Below are 24,160 nucleotides of genomic sequence, written 5' to 3' on the forward strand. Positions count from 1 at the left end.
ATTTAACATTATATTATCTGTCTATGACAGGGAGCAGGAAACATTTTTGTAAAGGGCTGGATCGTACACATTCAGGCACTGCAAGCCACACATGGTCTCTGCCTCATAGTCTTCCTTTTATTTTTATTTTATTTTACAAACTTTTAAAAAGGTAAAGAGCCTTCTTAGACATAAATCAGACCCACAGGCTTTAGTTTGCTGACCCCTAGGCTATGATTTAATTAATTCATATGAGCCCCTCTACTACTTTTCATTTAGACAAATTCAGACAGAAGTAAAGGTGAAAGATTCCAGAGAGGTGGTTTATAATCCATAGTCCATGAATGCCCAAGAGCTACCAATCATGGCTTGTCAATGAAACAGTCAAGAAAATGCAAACATCTTGGAAGCAGTGCAGGTGTCCATCAACAGAAGAATGGATAAAGAAGATGTGATTCACACACACACACACACACACACAGCAATACTACTTAACCTTAAAAAAGTCAGAGAAAAACAAATACTCCATGATATCTCTTATATGTAGAACCTAAAAAATACAACAAACTAGTGAATATAACACAAAAGAAGCAGACTCAGAACAGAGCAGCGGTTACCAGTGGCGAGAGGCAATACAGGGGTGAGGGATTAAAAGGCACACACGATTAAGCATAAAACAAGCTCTAAGGGTATACTGCGCAACACAAGGAATACAGTCAATATTTTATAACTATCAATGGAGAAGACCCTTTAAAAACTGTGAATCACTATATTACATACCTGTAACTTCTCTACTGTACAGCTACTATGCTTCAATTAAAAAAAGGTACAGGATAATGTGAGAAAAAGAATGTATATATCTATGTGTGACTGAGTGTCACTTTGTTGCACAGTAGAAAACTGATAGAACACGGTAAACCAGCCATAATGGAAAAAATTAAAATCATTAAAAAAAAATGAGAGTAGAAGAGTTGAAGAATGAAGTGTACAGAATGTACCCAAGCACTGTCTAGGTTAGGGTGAATCTCAATATAAATATTATTATAGTTCCATCATGAGGATGAGCTCTTAAGCTCCCTTATGGTTGAAGGACATTTTCCCATATTATCTATGTTTTCTTATCAGATTCTGTGCTTCCTTAGAAGTGTTTTGGTTATAGTCTGGCTACTCACTATAGATTTGCCTAAACGAAGAAAATATTTCAGTCTTGTCAACATATGGGCTCTGGTACATATGAACTGTAGTATACAGCTATGGAGAGAGACGTAGACAGATGCATTTTTATTTTAGTTTTACAATTTCTTAAATAATTAAAAATTTTTTTCACACAGTTCTAAGCTTGGTGAATATAAATCTGATTCTGAATGAGGAATCTGTTATTGTTATGCTCTTGAGATCTATTATCTGAATCACAAAGCCCACAGACCCGAGCCTGGACAATGGGAAATTAACCAAAATAATGGCCTCCAGGAACACCTTTGGATAGATGGGCTCTCATCATTTTTTTATACATTTACCTTGCCTTGTCTTTCTTTTGAATTTATAAAGAATTTACAAATATTCTCAAAAAAAAAAAAAAAGCAAATATCAGAAACAAAGACTCACAAGAGGCTTATGAACACACACAAGGATGTACAGCTTACAAATATGGGCCAGGTCGTGTTATCACCAATGGAGATTAAAAAACACAGAACTCTAAGTGAGCTTCAGCAACCCAGTACTTTACAAGCAGAAAACTCTGAATATTCCTCCTTAATCTGTTGGACAAAACTACTATTGTAATCTGCTCCATGATGCCTAACAACAGCATCTAAATATTGAAGCAATGCCTTCTTTTTCAAAGTCCCTCATACTGATTGTTGAATTTTGAAAATATTCATTATTTTCAATGTCAGAAACTAAAGAGAAGTAACTAGTTAACTACTAGCCCAAGACCCCTGACGAATTTGGAAATCTAAGAATCTAAACTTCAACAAATGCAGTTCTTCTGGGACCTCAGGCCAAGGCCCTACCCACCTAAAAAAGGAAGGTGCTGTACCACTTATCGGCCTCTTAAGATTTTAGAATATCTGAAATGAAAGTTTTTGTAGGCTCTATATATTTCACAACTTAATTTTCATTTTAAAAACAGTGCAGCATTTTGATAAACACATGCAGAAAGTAGGAGTTTTCGTACTTTTTGGTTTTTGACTCTCACAGGTCAAACAGATCAAGCTACAAAATCCCACCTAAATTCCTGAGGGAAACTTACTTCTTTAGAGGTAAACACACTGACACGAAATTCGGTTCTGGGTATATGTTGTTATTTGTTTTGTCATTTTTATGGAGGAAAAATTTTAAAAGACAGACTAACTGCTACGTTCTTTCCTATCCACTTTGGTTCATCTGTTTAAAATAGCTGCAGGTATTTTCAGCAGTTAGGCAAAGGGTTACTTGCAAAAACAAAACCTGATGCCTGCTCACATATGAGCATTACTTGCATACAAAAGAGCCCAGCCTAAGTTACTTGCCAAGTCTAAAATTGTAGGAGATTTTAAAAAATACTATGGACAGACTCCAGACATAATTTCATTCCTTCAAATTATTTCTTAGCAATTGCTAAAAGCACAAGAATAACATAACTTGGAGATCATCTTTATAAGCATTTAAAGCTAGATCTTTACCCCCAGCTTGGCTGTGAATAAGAATCTGGACATTTCTGTTGAGGAAAGTTTGCTTACATGCTAGGTTTTTGTTTTGTTTTGTTTTGTTTTTACCGAAAGTACTTTCTTTTAAATGCAGAAACTCATGTATCTCACCTTTCTGTTTTCTTTGGCAATAGTGACAATTCAGAGATGATCTCAATGAATATTAATGTAATTTTGCCCTCCACATAGTACAAAGTGTATCTTTGAAAGAGAAAAATCAAGATGAATAAGTCTTCTTTATGCAAGTCTCCTCTTCTCTGCCTTCTTTTTCGGTGCTTTGAAATAACTTCCTTGCTCCTAGAAAAAGTTTCTCTAGAAGCCACTGTACTTTGTCCTCGCTGGGTCAGATAAGGGGTTAAGTTTAATTTACAAAGCTGGCCTTTCTTGTCAGTGGCCTTCACTCCGTTTATCACATTCCCACCCCTTCTACAACCTTCTACCCACCCTTCCCACTCTCCCTCAAGGCTTACCTGGATCTGTGGTTTGACACTTAAAGGCCCTCCTCCCTCAAAAAACAACTAACCTCTTAGAGGAGACACAGATTCTGTGCTGCTATAGCTCCATCATCCCTCTTCCCCTAAAGCAAGGCTACTGAAACCCTCACTTGCAATGTTATATCTTAGTAACTAAATAATGGTGGAATTTATTAAACTCTGCTCCCCCAAGTCCGTTCTTCCATCCGTCCACTGTGAACACCTTATAACGAGGGAACATACCGTCCAGCTAGAAATTCCAGCCTCTCTGGCAGCCAGATGTGGCCAGGTGACTGAATTCTCCCCAGCAGAAAGTGAGTGTAGAGGTGTTTCTTTTCTGGCTCTGAGCCTGGAGATGCTGGGTATGGTGCCTCCATACTTCCCCTTCCCCTCAAGTTTGGACTCAGAAGTGCCCATGACCTTGCTCTGACCACCCAGGTGGACCCTGCATTGTGGGGAGGATGAAATAACAAGCTAGAAGGAACCTAGGTCCCTGGATTTCTGCAGAGGGCGTGACTGCCTTGCCATGCAAGTCTGGATCCGCTAAATAAAGGTGTATCTTCTTTAATTCACAGTATTGGGCAAGGGGGCGGCGTCTCTTGTTCCAACAGCATTGGCTTTATCACAATTGGTACAAGCACTGTAGGTAGCCCTGTTTTGAGAGCCTTCCTTGAATTTCCTCATTAATGAACTTGTGAGGAAAGTACTGTTACTATTCCCATTTTCCCGATGAAGAAACACAGACTTGGAGGACAAAGGGACTTTTCCCCAAGGACAAACGGTAGTGAAAGGCGGTACCAAGATCACTCAACTGCAGGTATGTAGGACGGAAAATCCAAACGCCTACCTGCTACACTGCAGGGTCCACTATGAATCACTTTGCAAATTATCTCACTCTGACAGAGATTTTTCTCCTGTGTAATCTCTTACAGACCTGAGCAGAAATATTATGAGCTCAAAATTAAGGGATACAAATCATATCTGGTTTGCTCACAAATCCTGTTAACCTACTGTTTGTTGAAGATCTACTTTGTAGAAACCCCCCAATGCTTCAAAGGAATGAGACAGCAGAGCGAGCTGAAAGAGGCTAGTGGTTGAAACTTTTTACTTCCTTTCCAAAATTCTGTTGTGTAACACACAAAGCCTAGATCTGTACCTCCATTCAGTGCTGTAAGACACGGGATTAATTCAAAATAAACTCATTTTGGCTGTTTAGCCCCTTCTTATGAAAGGGCCCACGAAACCCTTACTCAACACTGGGGCTTTTCTTTCAGTAACTCACCTTCACTCCTCCCAAACTTTTTAAACTAAAACCAGGGGAGGTGCCAGGGCCCTAGGTACTGAAGCAGGTAGGCGAGGTGAAGGCAGGAGGCGGATGGGAAAGATAAGCTTCTTTTGTCTTTACATTTCACCCCCAAAACAAATCATTTTGCTGAGGAATCCCTTTAATCTTCCAGAAAGCTCTCTCTCTTTTTTTTTTTTTTTTTGGCTGTGCCTGCAGCACAAGGAAGTTCCCCTTCCCCTCAAGTTTGGAATCGAACCCTTGCCACAGCAGTGACTGAAGCTGCTGCAATAACAATGCCAGATACTCAGCCCACCGCACCACAAGGGAACTCCCAGAAGGCTCTTAAAGCTAAGTACCAGAGTCCATGTATTTATTCCTTTAACAAATATGTGTTGCACACTTTTATCGTTTGTTGAGCCCTGTGCCAGGCACTGGACACAGAGCAGTAATACAGGAAGAGTTAGGAGATGGAAAGAGAGAAGTAACTTTCACATGATGGTAATGGCTTTTTTTTTTTTTTTATCCTAACGAGTAAAAACTCCAGGATAAATTGTTTAATTATTTAATACTGCAGAGTGCAGTTAAAGAAACCCCTTCCCTTCGTTCTGACCTCCTTCCGTCAGAGGGGGCTGTAAGCCCTGTTTGGAGGTGGGCTCCAAGCATCAGCTTTTGAACTCAGGTGAAGCCGTACTGTCTAGGGAGCATCTTTCCTTCCAATCCTTTCAGAAGGTCTGAATATGCATTTAAAATTCATGCTTATCCATCTGCTTCCCACCATCATCATCGACCTCACTAGGTTTTAATTAACAGGACATGGATGAGTGGACGGCATGGGTTCTTTGCCACCATAAGCACGAATTTCCTGATTCAGATGGGTCCCCTCATCTTAGGTTTCGTTAAAAAGATGGAGGAAGCAGGAGTTGGCACTCCCTAGGGTAATACATCATTTCTACAAAAACAAAGCTCTTCTGACATTTGATAAGCCACTGTGGAAAGATGAAGCTGTGAAAATGCTATCTTCTGTGAGTATAATGGGAGTAATTTTAGTTGGTTCTTCTGTGTCGTAACGTATGACTCTGGCAGTACTGGTTAGAAAAAGGCTCCAATCCCTCGCCAGGCGTGGACCAAGTGGCTTTTCTGCAGGTGGCTCTTCTCCTGCACTGGGGGCTTCTGCCTCCATGCTCCCCCTTAACCCTTACACACGGGCAGTCAGGTTTTTGGTTCAGTCCTGGATTCCAAGCAGCTGTTTAAAATTTCCAACCATAAATGAATTCAAACGCTGCCTCAGGTCTTAAGAAAATACTTTTACAATGCAGTGTTTGTTCTCTAAAAACTCGCTAAAAATTGCTCTTAGGTTTTGAAGATCTTAAGCGGCATTCGTTTTCAGCATAATTATTAGAGCCCTATTTTCACTTGCACCAAAACTCCTCTAGGTAAGTCAGTTCCATTTTTTGCAAGACGCATTAATTTGTACAGAGCATCACGGTGCCACTGGCCAAGATCTACCAGGTGAAGGCGATGATGCAGGGCTCCAGCAGATCTGGGCCCTGCCTCAGAGACCTCACAGCCTCTGGGAGACTAGAAACAGGGTGGGGGAGGGATGGGCTGGGAGTTTGGGGTTAGCAGATGCAAACTATTACATTCAAAACAGATAAACAACAAGGTCCTACTGTATAGCCCGAGATAAATCAAAATGGAAAAGAATATAAAAAAGAGTGCATGTACATGAATAACTGAATCACTCTGTGTTACAGCAGAAATTAACACAACACTGTAAATCAAGTATGCCTCAAATTAAAAAAAAAATTGGATAACTCTAACCCCACCCAGAAAGCAGCAAGTGTCATAAGAGAACAATGGAGCACTATAAACTTTCAAGGAGGGAGAGCTTACCCTTGGGCTGGGAGAAAGGGCCTAGCTGGAAAGGGAAATCTTTTTTAAAAAATTTCTTTTGTCTTTCTGTCTTTTTAGGGCCATACCCACAGCATGTGGAGGTTCCCAAGCTAGGGGTCCAATTGGAGCTGCAGCTGCCGGCCAACACCACAGCTACAACAACACCAGATCTGAGCCTGTCTGTGACCTACACCACAGCTCATGGCAATGCGGGAGCCTTAACCCACTGAGTGAGGACAGGGATCGAACCCACGTCCTCATGGATGCTAGTTTGGGTTCGTAACTGCTAAGCCACGACAGGAACTCCTGGAAAGGGAAATCTAAATGTGGGAGGCCCCTGAACAGGAGGTGGCAGCCCAGTGTATCCAGCTGTGAATGTGTCTACCCTGAACCAGCCTAGGTGTCCAGAGCCCCTTCAACAGAGTGAGGCTAAGGAGACCACAGGAGATACATGGAGATGGCCAAATGCAGAGCAAGCACGATGGGTTTCTGTGAGGCTGGAGACCAGAGTGTGTCTAAGGCTGTGAAGGAAAAAGGACAGGAAATCAAGATTAGGGCCAAAGAGTGGGAAGAACTGGAGTGACAAACCAAGGAGCTGGGCCTTTATTGAGGAGATGATGGGATCCACTGGCAGTCCCTTAAAGGGGAGTCACGTAGGAGGCACATTGAGAGGAGGTTACCTTGGATGGTCTGGGGCCGAGGGTCTGTGCAGGGAGACCAGTGAGAAAGCAGTGGGAAAAGAAGACTGACCCACGGTAGTGGCAGGAGGAATGCAGCGAGCATCCTGTTTGAGACAGAGGGGTGGGCTGCCGGAACGGGAGAGGGGGCCTCAAGTTATGATGCCCCACATTCATGCCCCACCCTCCCGCCCCTTCGCCTCCACCAGGCTACTTCAGGTCTGGCTCCTTCCATCTTTCTAACGACCCTTCCTTTTCAACAACCACCTGCACACCAACATCCTCTCCCACGGGTCACTAGTCTTCGTAAGAACCAACCCCTACCTCTGAATTTCCAAGGCAGGGACTCCCCTGCTCACCAGAGACGACCAGCTGCTCCCCTAACAGTCATCCCCCCTCTTCTTATAGCAGAGGTCGGTGAACTTCCATAAAGCACCAGGTAGTCAATACTTCAGGCTTTGCGAGCAACAAGGTCTCTGTCACAATCCCTCACCTCTTGCACTTCCATGTGAAAGCACTCACAGACAATTCATTAAGGAATGGGTGTGGCTGTGTTTCTATGCAATTTGTTTTGAAATTTTTATTTTTTTTTTATTGAGGTATGGTTAACTTACAAAAGTGTACAGCAAATTGCATATATGTGCATATTCTTTTTCAGATTATTTTCCATCATAGGTTATTACAAGACATTGAGTTTAGTTCCCCGTGCTGTACATGAGGGCCTTGTTGTTGACCCATTTTATATACAGTCGGGTGGATGTGTTGATCCCAAACTCCCCATTTTCCTCCCCTTGCCCCTCGGCCATCCCCTTCGGTAACCCCAAGCCTATACACTTTTATCTACAATGACAGGTAGCTGGCTGACTTGATGCTCAGACCCCCGTTGGCCAGCTCCCATTCTACTGGAACAGAAGCCTTCGCAGGGTATCTGGCTTTTGCTAAAAATGACACCTGCCAGCCTCCCTCACAGCTGGCTGCGGTCGTGTGACTCTGGGATGTGAATGAAAATCATCAGAACAACATCTAGATCGGGTCCCTTCTCTTGGCTGAAAAGAGGTCGTGGTGAGTCACCTTTGACTGGAAGATGAGGGCAACGCCCACGGGACGGCCAAGAAACAAGATGGAAGAATTCATTTGTTGCGGTGGCCTCCCAGTCCTGGGCCAGTATGGACCATCTGGACTGTTCTGAGACAAGAAGAGAAGAAAAAAGCCCCCCCAAACCTCTTAAGTTACTGAACAGGGGAGGGGGGGTGCTCATTATAAGGCTTGGCATTTTCAAATTTAGTTCGGTGCATGAGGAGGCTGTATTCAGAAGGGGAAAGGACTCTGTGTGGGGGCTACTGAATGATCATTGATCAATCAAGAACCGCACAGTGTCAGGTGACTCGGCTCGAATCTATCATCATCATGGGAACTAATACTGAGTGAAAGCTTACTCTGTGCATGCGCTTATAAGATACAAGCACTCACTTATCTTGAAGGCAATTCTTATTCTCATCATTTTTTACAGGTGAGGTTCGGAGAGATGAAGAAACATGCCCAAAGTCACACTACTCCTTCCCAAGGAGCTGCACAGATGTGCGAACTCAGGGACACAGAACTCCCCAACACCTTCTTTTGCCCATGTCAGCTCTCCCTCATGTCAGGGACAAGCCACAGCAGTCAATTCAAGAGTGATTTTTAGCGACAGCTCTGTGAGTTGCAGGCTTTAATTTTCAAACTGAAAAGCGCCACTAAGATCCTCTGATGGACAGCTCCATTTGGTTTCATTACTGCTCCCCTCTAAAAGCCAAGTATGCTAAAATGACACAAGGTTAAATGACTTACCCAGATTCCTTTGAAAGACTCTGGGAATGCCAGAATGTGGACTGCTTGAGCTGCCAACTAGGCCCCAGCTTTGCCACCACCTCCTCCTTCACTGCCTGTTAGAAGTTAACTGCCTGGACACCTGCTAGACCAGGCTGAACAGAGCCTGCAAAACACTCTCAAAATATGCCAGCAGAGGGGAAGGGCTTCTTTTTCTCTCCAGGAAAGGGTGAGCCAGGCTACCAACATTTGTTCTAGATGCTAGGCTGTCAGGTGTAGCATCCGTCTCTGCTGGGGGCTGGGCACTCATCATGGGGACCATCTGGCTCTGTTTCCCTGAACGCACAGCCTTTCCTGTCCTGTACAGCTTGGAGGCTCAAGGAAGGTCAAGTTCACCCCCAAATCACAGCACAGCCGATGGCACCAACTGATCATGGCAGCTGCAAAAAAATTTTATTTTTTTAATGATTTTTATGTTTTTCCATTATAGCTGGTTTACAGTGCTTTGTTAATTTTCTACTGTACAGCAGGGTGACCCAGTCACACATATGACCAAAAGTTTTAAACTTGTCTGACGTTTAAAAGGAAGAACTGCTTCAAAATTGGACTTTTTTAATAGGAGAAGTTCATTTTTGAAAACTTCACTTGTTTAAATAGCTATGAATGGCTAATTAAAAATTAATGACTATAATTGGTTGTTGCTATACCAAGAATTACATAGTTGAAGAAAATGGTTTATTACAGACATGTAGCAAAGAATAAATGTTTTTCTTGAGGAAAGCACAAAATTAATGTGTTCTCATTTACTTTTTAATTGTTTTATTGTTGGTCATGCTCACGGCACACAGGAGTTCCCAGGGCAGGGATCAAGATGTTCCCAAGCCACAGCAGTGACAATGTTGGATCCTTAGCCACTACGCCACCAGGGAACTCCTCAATTACTTTTTAAAACCAATTATTTTTTAAATTAGGAAGGAAGACCTTACCCTCAAAATATACTCTTTTCTTCGGTGTATCTTTAATAAGTATTTCCAGAGACAAACTACAATGAAAGCCAAACTGTGCAGCTATTTGAAATCATATTTTCAAAGGATATTTCTGGGATGTGAAGAACGTCCTCACATATATTATCATGTTTTTAAAAGAGTAGGTTTCAAAAGGATTTATAAACATTCTTGTAAAGAAGTAACTACAGGAGTTCCTGTCGTGGCGCAGTGGTTAACAAATCCGACTAGGAACCATGAGGTTGCGGGTTCGGTCCCTGCCCTTGCTCAGTGGGTTAAAGATCCGGCGTTGCCGTGAGCTGTGGTGTAGGTTGCAGACACTCGGATCCTGCGTTGCTGTGGCTCTGGCGTAGGCCAGTGGCTACAGCTCCGATTCGACCCCTAGCCTGGGAATCTCCATATGCCGCGGGAGCGGCCCAAGAAATAGCAAAAAGACCAAAAAAAAAAAAAAAAAAAAAAAAAAAAAAAAAAAAAAAAAAAAAAGTAACTACATATCCATATGAACAAGCACAGAAAATTAGTCTGGAAGTAAATACCTTAATATTTTAATAGCAGTTTTTCCTCTGAGTGGTAAAATTACATGTATTTTCACTCTCAGCATTTGTATTTTTTAAAGAGTTAGACTATTGGCGTTCTCTTGCAGCACAGTGCATTAAGGATCTGGCATTGTCACTGCTGTGACCGGGTTTGATCCTTGGCCCGGGAACCTGCATATGCTTTGGGGGTGCCCAAATAAATAAATAAATTAGAGCTAGACTCTATAAAGAATACCATGACACTAAAAAGCGCAGCTTTCTCTTTCTGCTATATTTTGTAAGAGGATGCAGAATGTGGTTTGTGCAAGCTATTTTCTGTCCAAACCATATATAAAAATCTCAGAAACTCTCATATTAAACCCCAAGTTTCAGTGCTCTGACAGTGCACATTTCAGAATGATCAGAGGACCCCCATAACATATGGAGACACGGAGTCACTGGGGAGAGGGTCCAGATTCATGACACCCACAGCTATTACCTGTGTTTTATCTCGACTAAATTGACATTAAAAATGGAGCAGGGAGTGTATGTAGCACTCAAACACCTGTGACATCATTATGGAGGAAAGATATTTCCTGGAATTGAACTCACAATTATGCTTTTAAATGTAATTTTAAAAGAGCAGAAAACAACTGTTAAATTGTGTGGGTCACAATAAAAACACAGAACCCCGCACCCCAATTAAGGAACAGAGGTCAGAATAAAATCTAAAAACTGGAGAACCTATCTCCCACCCCCAGCCACAGTGCCTGACAGGGTCCGAGGACACACATTTGTTTGCAGATATTGAAAAAAAAAAAAAAATCAGAAGGGCTCCAGCTAGCAAATCACTGCCCCAAGTTTCACATTAATGGTCATATGATCCTTCAAGGGCTGTTTCTCAAACAGTCTCTTCTTTTATAAAAAGCCAAGAGACAATCAAAAAAGCCGAAACCAAGCAAGAGCCTGTACTTTTTAAATGATGGAACCTCTTAACAGAGGAAAACAGGATTTTGAAAGAAACGTTTCAGGAAAAGGTGAAGGTAGGGAGTTTCAGGAAAATGTCTGATAAAATTCCATCGCTTTTCCAAAACAACAAAAACATAGTTTCCCAAGCCCCAAATACAAAGGGAGAGCAGAAAATAAGTGTGTTCTCAAGCGACACTATTCCTGAGAGGAACACACTTTCACTTGCTATTTCAACGAATCATTTCCCTACAGGGTTATTTTAATTACAGAGGGGGGGAAAAAAAAGACAATATGGAGTGAATAGTCCTCAAATCTCACATCTATTTGTGTACACACACACACACACCCACCCCTACAGAAATACACAGCTTTACTGAGAAATTTTACCTGCCTTCAATAAATACTTTTAGTTAATTTAAGAGAAAATTTTCACAATACAACAACAATGGAGGAAGATGTATGACAAATCAGCGTTTGTCTGTCTAACCAGAGAACAAGTAAAATGACAGCTAAAAGAAGAGAGAAAGGTTGTGGGGTAAGAGAAAAAACCTTACTAAGATATCAGGTAAGACTCTGATCCATCAGCATCGATACAAGGAAGACAGTGAACACACCTTTCATGCTGGCTGCCTAGAAGGACAGCTTCCCCGTACCTCTGATTTCCAGCATCCTGTTCAGGACCAGTCTAGGAAAGTAATATATGTGCGCAGAAACGCCAGCCTGGCCTGCACCCAAGTCAGTGACTTCAACTGCTCCACATTAATAACAAAAGCTGTACAGAGTGGACAGGCAGGGAGAGAGATGAAAAGACCAGGGCAGACTTCAAGAGCAAATCTATCCCCTGTTAAAGATTCTGGCCAAGCCCTGTTCACAAATAACAGCCTCCTCCATGGAAAACATCGGTTCTCTCTGTAAAGCCTATAGTCATTTCATGTAATGGTTTTAAAGTGTGCATCACACTCCAAGGACCAAAGAAAAGGATTGTCCTTGTAACAGACCAGAGTGAACACAGACATGTTACCTGCCAGGGACTGTTCTGCACACTGCACGCCGGTGAACACCGGGAATCGCCAACCACCCAAGGGTGTCAGCACGACTAGCCTTGGTTTACAGACCTGGAAAGCGAGGCACTGATTGATGAGTGACTTTTCCACAGTCACAGAGCTAGTAGTGCTGAACACAGGCTCTCTGGCTCTAGAGGCCAAGGGCTTAACCAGGACACCGGCTACTCCATGCTGAGTCCTGCTCGTTGTCACAGTCCTTGGTGCCTTAACCTCAGACCAGGCTACTCCACGGGCTCCAGTTTTGTTCCTGCTTTCTGGCTGCTCCATGGGTTAGAGGGGAAAGGCAGAGGGCTACCTTTCACTGAGTGCTGCTGCAGAAAAGGTAAATGCTCTCCTTCTGTGCTGTGATCTCAGCAATATTATTCTAATTCCCATTTTACAGATGAAAAACAGAGTCTGAGGGGTTAAGTAGCTTGCATCATGCTAGTCGAGGGGCAGTGCAGGCATGTCAACCTAAATCCATCTTTTTGTCTTCAGTCCCTGTTCCTGCCACTCCAAAAAGCATCTCCCACCTCAGTCACATTCATTCCCTAGCTGGGCGACACATCCAACAGCCATGGAAGAACTCCCATGTTTTAACTAATCATTTCACAAATAAATGCTGCCCGGACAACTGGGAGGAGCAGAGAGGGAAGAAAGGTCAGTAAAATTCCAACACAACAGCCAAAAAACTCTCTTAAAATAAACCATAGAAAATTCCAATTAGGTAATAGAAAGTATATTTTGTGTGCACTTACTCTCATTGTTGTGGAGGCCTATGAATTATAAATATACAGACCTGGGCATTTCTGATGCACATAAACAAAGCCTCTGTAAATCATATGACATTTTAAATGCACTGGAGGAGCTCACTATGGAAAAGAATTCTATAGTCAAACCCCTTGGTAAAGTCACAAGCTCTTTATGATAATCATTCTCTAAGCCTTTGAATATTCAAAAGCAGGTATATTCTATTTAACAAATGAGGTCTTTAAAATTCAAATGATTTTATATAGGTTTGAGATCTATTCTGCCTTAAAAATCAAAGAAATGGACTCTCCTACATTTCCTGACACTTTCCAGCCTATGATTCTATAAATTGCTAAGTTGCCTCTCATATGTCAGCATATAAATCAATTAGCACCTACAAATTAGCTAAGAATTTCCCAAAATAAAAATAAAAGGAATCAAGAGAATAAAAGGAATCAAAAGCTTGATTAAAATAAAAAATTAGAAGCTGGTGACTCACACAATGTACAGATATGAAGGCTTCAGATTTCAATCTCCTCATTTCATGGATAAGGAAACTAAGGCCCAAGAATGAAATGATCTTTTCTAAATCTTAACTAGAATCACTAGAAGAAACACTAATATCCAATTCTGTGGATGCTGCATGGCCCAGAATTGGTTCCCTCTAACGGTGTGAGATAATATAGTATTATAAGCTTTAAAAGAGAAGAAACTGTGTCATCTTTCTTGTTTCTATAGCTCCTACGAATTGCCTTGCTTAAGAAATATTACTAATTTTCTTTACAGTGGGAGAAGAAGATCAGAACGTGTAGAGGAGGAGTTCCCTTGTGGCACAGTGGGTTAGGGATCCAGCATTGTCACTTCAGGGGCTGGGGTTGCTGCTGTGGTACAGGTTTGATCCCTGGCCTGGGAACCTCTACATGTTGCAGGTGCAGCAAAACACAAACAAACAAACAAGGTAGAGGAGGCTACCCCTTGCTTCATTTCTGGTCTTTGTAGACGTCTGCAGACCCTAGGATCTCAGCACACACCTTGCAAATCAGTGCCAACCTTACACAGAGGAGGTTTGGAGACCCAGACGCAATGCCTCAAAGACATCCTATGAAAGGACTCAAGATTCAAAGGCACAAGACACTTGCAAATCAGTTAACCTCTCAAGCTCAAGGTGTCTCTGCTCCAAAAGGAATAAACTGTACTTCCTGACCTCCCTGGCTGTTTCTAGTATTAAACATTATTTTGCTGTTTAGACCTGAAGTTTACAACTTTGACACACAAAATAATATTTTAATAAGCTCCTCTCAGTGTGTCTCTTTGGTGGGTTACTGTGAATCTTACATGCATACATAGTCCAGCCCCTACCTGCCCCAAAGACAAGGTGGGTAATGGGAAAGGTTTGCTCTGCCACTGAGTCCCCACTTCCTTTCCTAATGCCTCTTCCACCAGAAAACAGGTTACTTTGCTGTATAGCAGAAATTGACGGAACACTATATCACTCATAATAATTTTTTTTTCTTTAATAAAAAAGCTCCTGTGTTGGGGATTAGGCCCATGGCAATTTGAGTTTTACTGTGAGCACCAGGGCCTAGGGCCAGACCTGTCACATCAAAACTACTGTTGCTAGGCTGGGGTCCCTTCAGACAGGCTGCCCGTTTGGTGTCCAGAGAGGCTTTGGGCAGAAGCGGCCCCTCAGCAGAGCTGGTCAGCGGGGCAGAGCTGGTCTGAGGCCAGAGGCATGGGTCACAGAGAGGCCAGAGACACTGGGAGGCCAGCCTGGAGTGTGAGCCCTGGTATGTAACCTGAAACTTGAGAAGGTGATTAAGAGAGAGACACTCAGACAAGGAAAGAACAGGAGACATTTGGAGGCTAGAAAAGTGAGAGGAGGGGAGGGAGAGATTACTTGGGGAGTTCCAGTCAACTGTCTCAAAAAAACAAATGTTATTATCTCCCAAATGAGTCAAAATAACATGAATTTATTGTGTCTGTGAGCTAAATGGGATCTTATTCATTGTGCAGCATAAGGAGTGTGGCTACTAATACACATGTGTCAAGAAAAAGAAAAGCCAGGTCACAGGATTTTCATAATGATGGAAGGAACCAGAACTTACGCTGTATCTTTGTATAGAACTTTACAGTTTACAAATCGCCTTCATGTGTACTTCCTGCTCTGATCCTCACAATGACTTCATGACATGAACAAACTGAGGCTCAAGAGGTTGACTGACTGGTCTGATGCCCACACTGCCCTGTAGAAGGGCTTCAGGTCTGTCTGGGGCTCCCCCAGCACCCCCAGTTTCTTTGGAACTACTTTCCCTCAAAAACCATCTTTTAAGAGAAATAAAACGTATCCTTATACAGTAAACTTTTTTTTTTTTTTTTTTTTAGAGCCGCACCTGCAGCATATGAAGGTTCCGAGGCTAGGGGTCGAATTGGAGCTGCAGCTGACAGCCGACGTCACAGCCACAGCAGCGCCAGATCTGAGCCACATCTGTGACCTACACCATAGCTCACGGCAACGCTGGATCCTTAACCCACTAAGCGAGGCCAGGGATCGAACCTGCAACCTCATGGTTCCTAGTGGGATGTATTTCCACTGCGCCACAACAGGAGCTCCACTTTTTTCACTTTTTATGTCTTGCACTGACACAGGCTGCAGGTTAGATATCATTAAATCGTGTTTTTTTTTTTTTTTTATCTTACTGAAGTATAGTTGATTTACAATGTGGTGTTAATTTCTGCTGTACAGCACAGTGATACAGTTATACATATATATACTCTTTTTCATATTCCTTTTCATTATGGTTTATTACAGGATATTAAAGATAGTTCCCTGTGCTATACAGTAGGACCCTGTTGTTTATCCATTCTGTATGTAATACTTTGCATCTGCTAACCCCCACCTCCAATCTGTCTCTCCCCCATCCTCCCTTTCCCCTTGGCAACCACAAATCTGTTCTCTATGTCTAGTCTAAACCATGTTTTGATATGTTACACAGCTGCAAAGCATGTTAGCATAGGATGGGTTAACTAAGCTTTGAGAGCTGGTCTGGAAACTTCAGCAGCACACATAGTTCACTATTGTTTCTATGGGAAGCTCTGTTCCAAGTTCCAGTCACCTGACTTAAAAGAGATCTTTTGGCGCATATGAACATGGTCTAAAAATAATCACCCTTGCAAACTGAAGGCATTTCTTGGGTCTCACTTTTCTTTTTCATTTCATTTAAATATATACAGACATACACAGAGGCTGTTTTCATGGAGAAGCAGGACCGGTATGAAAAGCTAAGCATTTCAGTACAACAGAAGAAACAGCATCAAACTGCCACATGTGCTGCTTGTGGATTGCATAAAGAAGTGGGAAAGTCCCCTTCCACCCCAAAACTGTGCCAAGACATCAGACATGCTCATGGCTGCCAGGAGTCTGCAGTTATCCAAGTCAGAATCCACATTTTAGATAAATCGGCATAATACTGTAATGATCCAAAAGTTCAGAAAGGACTTCAGGGGTCCTTTTGGGGCCCTTCAAAAGATCAGTTTGGAGAAAAAACGCCTCCCTGCCAAAGGATTTCAAATGCTAAAAGCAGAAGGGCAGGTTTTCAGTGATGAATTTTCAGCAAATTACCCAACATACATAGTTGAAAGTTCTCTCATTAAGAATCGAGGTGCTGGGCCTAAGATTTAAAAAAAAAAAAAAAAAATCCAGCGTATATAAAGAGAGAAATCAGAGCAGGGCCCTGACCACTACATCTATTAAAGGAAACAGGTGACCAGAACATCAGGATAAATTTCATTAAGCTCTCCTGATGCTTTCTGATTTGTTAACAATGGATTTAGCCACAGTTTTTCAGAAATATGTCTGTTGTGTTAAGTTCAGACGTGAATTATGCTTAAACCCAACCAGGCAAAAAACCCCAAGAAAGAACAATCAGATGGAATCTAAATATAATACTCTCAGCCGAAAGTTCAGACAAAAACCTGTCCGTTGCATCTCACCCTACCTCAAATGGGAGGGCTTGTGCGGACCCCAGGGCTCAGGAGCCTGCCGGTTCCTCTCCTGTCCTCACTCAGGACAGTCCTCCCAGCAGAAACTTGAAAAAGACAGACGAAGAATGATAGGGACCCAAACAAAAGGCAGCTTACACGCATGAGAAACTCTGAATTGCCTCATTTCAGTCCCAAAGCGTCTCAGTTGGCCAATCCTCTATAATTTTTGATGAAGTACAACATAAACCTGTTTAAAGCTGTTTGTAATCAAAAGGTACAAAGTGTGAGAACCGAATACTCTGGGTTATTGAGATGAGTCTTAAAATAACCACAAGCGGCTAATATTTAATTGGGTGTTCTTGCCTTTCTGTGAGAAGTCTGAGTAAGATACAAAATGCCCTTATAAAACGGAACTTAACCTACAGTAGAAATGTCTCAGGGAGGCCATTATCTCAATTATCTAGATCTAAAAGGCAAGTCATTTTTCGAAAAAAGTCCAATTATTGTTACTTTAAATACTCTCGTGTGTGTGTGTGTGTGTGTGTGTGTGTGTGTGTAGTCTAATATGAAGCCCACACAACTCCACAGAGCTGCACTAGAAATCCAATCATAGTCTAGTGAGTTTGCTCTGTTCCTTTTTTGATCTCAAAAAATTCAACATATATCTTAAGTTCTCTTTTTTTCTGGTGGTGCTAGCCTTTAATTTTTCTGTAATACAAATTCTTATTCCTTCCTTACCGATTCCTATAAGCTTATGTTTCCTTACTGAGTCACCTGAAAGTAGACATACTTTCGTGATCTGTAAACAATCTTCAACCAAATAAGCCTATAGTCCAAAATCAGTATTACCTTAAACACCTGCCTTTTCCCTTTTCTGTATGCACTGACTGCCCCGGCTCACAGGTTCTCCATGTATAAAATGGAGGGTGTGTTGGCGTGGAGGTGGGGCAGGGGGACCACCAGGGGAAACAACGTGCTGGATGATTTCCGAGCTCCCTTTCAAATCCAGATTTCTATTATTTGCTGGTTCCTCTGGTCTGCATTTATCCCAGATGTGAGCTCCCATAAGGCAGTGGTTCTTGGCAGCAGTGGGGGGGGGGGAGAATAGGGGTGAGGGGGGTTGGTTCTGCTGTGCCTCCCAAACGTTTGGCAATGTCGGCAGACATTTCTGGTTGTCAGCTGGAAGTACATGAGCTACCTACTGGCAGTGAGTAGAGACCAAAGATGCGGCTAACTAAACATCCTACCCTGTGCAAGTAGCCTTGCAACCAAGAACCGTCCAGGCCTGGCACCATCAGTTGTGCTGAGGTGGTTGAGTCACAGACTTGGGAGACTAAGTGATTTGTCACATTCAGAAAATTGTGGGAAGGCCACTTCTTAAAATATTTACTATCTTTCGTATGCCTAGACAGGCAGCCCGGGTGCTTAAACGCCTAAAAGAGAAGCAGAAAGCAACAGGGCTTGCTTTTTTAAAAAATGACTTGCTTTATTCTCTTATCCCCCTGTTTCTCTCATCCATAGCACAGAATGATAAATGCCTTCCAGGTGCTAACATCTAGTGAAGGAGAGACAAAAATCGACAGCGGTCAATGCACTGGGTACAGCACAATGTGACTGATAAAGCCTGCGCAGCCCACGGATTCTTTTTTTTTTTTTTTTGTCTTTTGTCTTTTTTGTTGTTGTTGTTGTTGCTATTTCTTGGGCCGCTCCCACGGCATATGGAGGTTCCCAGGCTAGGGGTTGAATCGGAGCTGTAGCCACCGGCCTACGCCAGAGCCACAGCAACGCGGGATCCGAGCCGCGTCTGCAACCTACACCACAGCTCACGGCAACGCCGGATCGTTAACCCACTGAGCAAGGGCAGGGACCGAACCCGCAACCTCATGGTTCCTAGTCGGATTCGTTAACCACTGCGCCACGACGGGAACTCCCCACGGATTCTTTATAAGACCCATTAGGGATTAAAACTTCTCTTAATCAGCAAATGTTCCTAAGGCGTCTTCAAGGTTTTTTTTAACAGATCAGTTCTGCTAGAAAAGCGCCGTTCCAGTAAGAAGAGGTGTTTTCAATCTACCAAAATGATGTAAGTTGTTCCTCAGCCATGAATAGCATCAAATGTGCCTCCAGGAAAACTAACAGTACTCCAAGGACTGTTGGGTGTTCTGGTCCCGCCAGTCACTCTGGAGTCTCTCTGTAGGCAAAGGTGAGTAAGAAAGGCTCAGAGGTCAGAGCAATGACCTGCTTTCCAAGATACTCTGGGTGTGCCCAGGGAAACCATACAGTTTTGCTTTCAAACCAAGACACTATGGAGAGTATAAATAAACCAAGACCGATGTTCACCAAAGCCAGGACGGCTAGGCTATGGCGGCCCTTCTGAAACAGTGTCATGGGGAGGATGAGGCTCACAGGAACCTCGGAACAGCCACGGCACTGAACAAAAGTATGAGTTCTGCTTTCTTCGTCAACTAAAGATCAGCAATAGTCAAAAGGAAAGAAATGTGATACTCAGGGTAAAGTCAACCCAGCCAAGTTTTGAAAACCCAAACATACTCTGCTGATGAATCTAAAGTACAAGATTCCCACAATAGCGCGTTCCAGATGGGTTTTAGTCTTTTCTCCGTAGCACATGAAAAGCAAGAAAAGCTGTGAAACAGCTTCTGGTCTATCCACTTAGCTAAGATACGGATCCTTCCTGATATCCTGGTGCTTGCAGTCAGGGCAAGCCCTCCCTTAAGAGGCAGGTGACGTCACAGGTCTGGTGTGTTTAACCACATTCTGGTCCACCGACATTTCTGTCTAGGCAGCAACAGCCGGATAACTCTCCCCTGGGTAACGCTCCCCTTGATGGTCACACGACTAGCAAGGTGGATGGGTTCCTGGGCATCCGAGTGGAGGCAAGATGTTAGGCTCTTAATCTAGAAAATCCTAGAAAACCGGATACCCCGCGCTTTGGAAAACAAAAATGTTCCCAGAAGAATAAGTCAATATTGTCTTTTTTCTCACCCATAAAAAAGGTGGCCTCTTAAAATGTTTTATTCTTACAGGAATCTCAGCAATTAAAAAGCAAACCAGGAGTTCCTGTTGTGGTGCAGTGGAAAACAATCTGACTAGGAACCATGAGGTTGCAGGTTCGATTTCTGGCCTCACTGAGTGGGTTAAGGATCTGGCATTTACCTGAGCTGTGGTATAGGTGGCAGACGTGGCTCGGATCTGTTGTTGCTGTGGCTGTGGCACAGGCCAGTGGCTGTAGCTCCGATTTGACAGCTAGCCTGGGAATCTCCATATGCCATGGGTATAGCCCTGAAAAGACAAAAGACAAAAGACAAAAAAAAAAAAAAAAAAAAAAAAAGCGCAAACCCAAAACATATCCTAGTGCTTTGCGCACATGACTGCATGTAAGGGCTGACTGACTCCCTGCCAGCTGTGAGGAAGGCAAGAGCCAGCCCAGAAGACCTCAGGGGCCGCCAGCCGCAGCCCCTGCTGCTGCATCCCCGCCCACTTTAAGCTGTATCAGAAGCAAGATAAAAAATCCTGGGAAGGTGACACAACCTTCACTTCACCCAAGTCAGAAGGCCCAATTATTCAACTTGTCTTTGACCTCAATGTCCGGGAATTAATCAAGGAAGAGACTGAAAGCTGGAAATGGTGACCCAGAAAAGAGGGAATAGAGACCACTTTTAAGTTTTAGCCTCATCTCCTCCTCAAGATCCATGGGGGTTACTGCTTGCAAGCTCTCAACCCATGAAGGTAGAGGTTCCAGAAAAGACATATACCAAGATGGTAAAACCACAGACAGCCAAGCCTCGTATCAATTCAAACACAAATTCTGCCTTGATCTTCAAGCAGATAAGACTATAAAGACTTGGAGGAAGAGGGAGCACCAGTGGCTGTGTTTCCAGTGTCATGTCAAATTATCCTAATATGTCTTTTGGTAAGCCTGGTATCAGAGAGAAAGGCCACCAACAGTATGTCTCTTCATTTTTCAAAAGTTGCTGGATAAAATGAAGAAATGTGAGCTAGATGACATAGCTAAGGGTATTCTCAATTATTTAAGCCCCCACCCTAAAAGAGTACTAATTATTGAGCTGCTGTAACCTGAAGGAATGGGCTGGTGGCATTATTCTTTTCTAATTGAATAATTATGTTAATCACATAGATGAAGTTTGAGAATAGGCTTATTAATTTTGTAAATGGCACAAAGTCAGATGGAAGATAATATTCAAAAGAATCTTAATGTAGAAGATTATGTGGATGGCAACGAAACGGCATTTTTATCTTATTTATTTATTTATTTATTTATTTATTTTGGCCATGCTCAGGACATGTGTACGTTCCTGGGCCATGGAGCCCACCCCGCAGCAGTGACAATGCCAGCTGGCTCCTTAACCAGCTGAGCCACAAGGGAACTCCAAGATGGCATTTTAAATAGAGATAGATATTGAGCCCCATATTTAAGTATAAACGTAAATTGGGGGCTCCTCTTGTGGCACAGGGGAAGTGAATCCAACTAGTATCCATAAGGATGTGGGTTTGATCCCTGGCCTCGCTCAGTGGGTTCGGGATCTGGCATTGCTGTAAGCTGTGGTGTAGTTCGCAGACATGGCTCAGATCCCGAGTTGCTGTGGCCAGCAGGTGCAGCTCTGATGTGACCCCTAGCCTGGGAACTTCCATATGCCACAGGTACGGCCCTAAACAAAAACAAAAACAAAACAAAACAAAACAAAAAGATTATAAATTGTACAAAAAGAAATGCTGGAGACCAAGCTTAATAGTACTTTAACACTGAGAGTCAGGAGCAACACAGCTGTTAAAAAAAAAAAAAGGAAATTCAAAATCCATGGTTGCATTACTAAAATTAAATAACCAGACCAAGGAAGGGAAGAAGCAGACTACAGGCATTATCCACGTTGAAACCACATCTAGAGAATCAAGGTAAATTCTGGGAGCAGCACAATTTTCAGACGAAATGAATAATCTAGAGAAAGACCAGGATGGTTAAGAGTCCAGAAATCATACCATCTGAGAAACTGTTGATAAAACTGGGAAGGTGTGGCCTAAAGAACACTCTCTGGGTATATGATGGCTTTCTTCAAGTATTTAAAAGGCTATCCTGGGAACATAGGGAATGATAGTCAATATCCTGTGATAAACCATAATGGAAAAAAATATGAAAAACAATGTGTGTGTGTGTGTAACTGAATCACTCTGCTGTACAGCACAAATGAACACAACACAGTAAATCAACTATACTTGAATAAATTTTTTTTAAAAGACTATCCTGGGACACCCCCTGAACAAGTTCTAGTTTGCCAATGTCCTTCTTGAATATAAGTGCAGTACTCCAGGTCCAGCTGAACAGTAAGAAAGCAGAGGAAACACAACCTTTCTAGAGTCGGGCATTCTGTTTACACAGCCTAAGATGGAATGAGGCTTTTTGGCAACTGCATTACACAGTTGACTCATAATGAATTTGAGTTTCTCTTGTGAAAGAGGTTAACAGCTGATCGTCTCAGCAGTTAGCACCACCGGTCAGTCATCACAGGATATGCTTCTTTGCTCAAGGCACCTCTATCCACTAGAACATAAGCTTCAGGAATGCAGGAGTTTGGTCTTGTTCACAGTTGAACAGCCTGCATCTAGAACCTAGCAGTCATGCAGTAAATACAGGCTGAATAAAACGAATGACTGTTAAACAACCACCAACAAAAAAGCTGTAAGGGAGACAAAAGATAAAGCGGAAGAGAGTAGCCTTGTTCATGCAGCTCCAAAAGAGAGAACAAACAACCACTCTAAGTTACAGGAAGGCAGCTTTCAATGCAAGAAAAACCTCCCTGATAACTGGAGCTGTTCCACCATGGAACAAGCTGCTTCTTAAAGTAAGATCAGCTTCTCTACAACTGAAAATATTAAACTAGATGTTGGATAACTAGGAAGTCTGTACTTGCTGGCTGCCTGAGCTGAGTCACACAAGGATTTTTGAGTCAGTGATTCCTCATAGAGACAAGCTCCACAGTATCCACGGGGAAGACAGGGATGTCCCTTCAACACAGGAGTCGCTTTTACAGCATCCGTGCTGGACAATTTCCAGCCACCCCTCCAGATCCTCTCTCCCCCTGGTCCTGCCCTATTCTTAGCTGAGGGAGGCTAACTGGTAAAGGCTGCATCACAGCGGATTCTCTAGCTGGGGGATGGGTTTGGTGAGCGGGGATAAGAGAGAGAGGAGCCTGAGGGCAGGGGGCTGCTTCCGGCTGCACCCTCCCTCGGCCAGCCAGAGCCCTCAACCCCTGCCAGGCAGCTGTTTCTGCACGGCCACCCTCCTGCCACCCCTCTCGGGTCTGGTAATGTTCCTTCCGCTTTCCAAGTCAGGGGCAGGGGCTGGCCTTTGCCTACCCCTCTTAGTTGAGTTGTATTCTCACTATATGCTTGATTTGAGTAAGCAGCCTTTTAAGGAAATGTTCCCCAATTTATCCAACTTGAGCATGCCACCTGCTTCCCACCAGGCCCTGATCGATCAATGCACCAGCTAAGTGGGAACACGCCCGCTTTCTATCTGAAGGCTTCCAGGGACAGGGAGTGGGGGGCACCTAAAGCAGGTTCTGGAGAGCTCTGGTGCAAGCTCGAATTGTTACTTGTGCCTCTTTCTATTCAGCCAACTCTCTCATTCTTATTCATTAGTTTTAGTGCTGCTGTGATAACACTAGGCCTTTCACTTATTGGACGCCGGTTTTCAAAACCAGTCACGACATCGGGGAGACAATGCAGCCTGCACAGTTTACCCTCGTGTCTCAGCAGAACTGATTAAGCAGCTCCATTTCCTGTGCGTTCAGTTAACAGCAGTTTCCCGGTTTAGCAAGCCTTTGGGCTTCACACCCAATCACTCCTTCAGAAGGAGGAAGCGATGTCAGGTGTTACCTAGCTAGTTAGTATCAGATTGTGGACACCAACAGTGGTGACCAACATATCATGTATGTATGACCTTCTTTCTCCAAAAACGAGTTTGTCAAATAGCAAACACCAAACTCCTCTCTTCCATCTACCACAGAGGCTGCCGTTCTGTGGGAGCTAGAGCAATAAGCTATTTTCACCCTGCATTGCCTT

At 43.1% G+C, this 24,160-nt stretch overlaps 1 protein-coding gene and 1 long non-coding RNA gene across 30 annotated transcripts in view; both read right to left on the reverse strand.

The window, feature by feature from the left end:
• The window catches only part of GAB1 (GRB2 associated binding protein 1), a 131,346-nt gene that overhangs the window by 72,072 nt on the left and 35,114 nt on the right, over positions 1 to 24,160 (reverse strand). For 4 of the 28 annotated variants that reach the window (XM_084972813.1, XM_084972806.1, XM_084972810.1 and 1 more), the window contains exon 1: positions 11,903 to 11,986. The exons of 19 other annotated variants lie outside the window; for them this stretch is intronic. The gene's annotated coding sequence lies outside the window, so the exon portion shown is untranslated. Of the gene's footprint in view, positions 1 to 8,821; positions 8,933 to 11,842; positions 11,987 to 24,160 lie in introns of those variants that run through there. 5 more of the 28 variants (XM_084972815.1, XM_084972799.1, XM_084972817.1 and 2 more) reach the window with 3 other exon arrangements.
• LOC146400937 (uncharacterized) lies at positions 7,572 to 11,986 on the reverse strand. Of its 2 annotated transcripts, none has more exons than XR_014812895.1 (2): positions 10,512 to 11,986; positions 7,572 to 10,198 (listed from the first exon to the last, which is right to left on the reverse strand). It is a non-coding gene; the product is annotated as an uncharacterized LOC146400937 (long non-coding RNA). The 2 variants fall into 2 exon arrangements; XR_014812894.1 differs by having other exon boundaries at positions 10,296 to 11,986.

Source organism: Sus scrofa, chromosome 8 (genome assembly GCF_054392235.1).
Source record: "Sus scrofa isolate SSC_HxYL_T2T_F1_AM1 chromosome 8, Sscrofa_HxYL_maternal_Yorkshire_Landrace_v2.0, whole genome shotgun sequence".
In the NCBI taxonomy this organism is placed as follows: domain Eukaryota; kingdom Metazoa; phylum Chordata; class Mammalia; order Artiodactyla; family Suidae; genus Sus; species Sus scrofa.